Source organism: Triticum aestivum, chromosome 6D (assembly GCF_018294505.1).
Source record: "Triticum aestivum cultivar Chinese Spring chromosome 6D, IWGSC CS RefSeq v2.1, whole genome shotgun sequence".
Taxonomy (NCBI): domain Eukaryota; kingdom Viridiplantae; phylum Streptophyta; class Magnoliopsida; order Poales; family Poaceae; genus Triticum; species Triticum aestivum.
The window spans coordinates 234,794,896-234,795,623 of NC_057811.1; positions in this window are offsets into that span (position 1 = coordinate 234,794,896).

Consider the following 728-nt stretch of genomic DNA (forward strand, 5'->3'; position numbering starts at 1 on the left):
ATCTTAGGGTAACGCGAGTCGAGGGGACGTCGTCGCGGTAGCGACGAAGGACGCCAAGCCGAGCACGTGACATCACTGCCATCATGTCTTAGCGTTACGCGAGTCGAGGCGGACGTCGTCGCGGTAGCGATGATGGACGCCGAGACGAGCATGTGACACCGTTGTCACCCTGTCTATCTTAGTGTAACGCGAGTCGAGGCGGACGTCGTCGCGGTAGCGACGACGGACGCCAAGACGAGCACGTGACACCACTGCCATCCTGTCTTAGCGTAACGCGATGATGGACGCCGAGACGAGCACGTGACACCACTGTCACCCTGTTTATCTTAGGGTAACGCGAGTCAAGGCGGACGTCATCGCGGTAGCGACGAGGGACTCCGTGACGAGCACGTGACACCACAGCCACCCTGTCTATCTTAGGGTAACTCGAGTTGAGCCGGACGTCGTCGCGGTAGCGACGACGGACGCCGAGACGAGCACGTGACACCACTGCCACCCTTTCTATCCTAGGGTAACGCGAGTCGAGGCGGACATCGTCGCGGTAGCGACGACGGATGCCGAGACGAGCACCTGGCACCACTGCCACCCTATCTATCTTAGGGTAACGCGAGTCGAGGCGGACATCGTCGCAGTAGCGACGATGGACGCAGAGACGAGCACGTGACACCATTGTCACCCTGTCTATCTTAGCGTAACGCGAGTCGAGGCGGACGTCGTCGCGGTAGCGA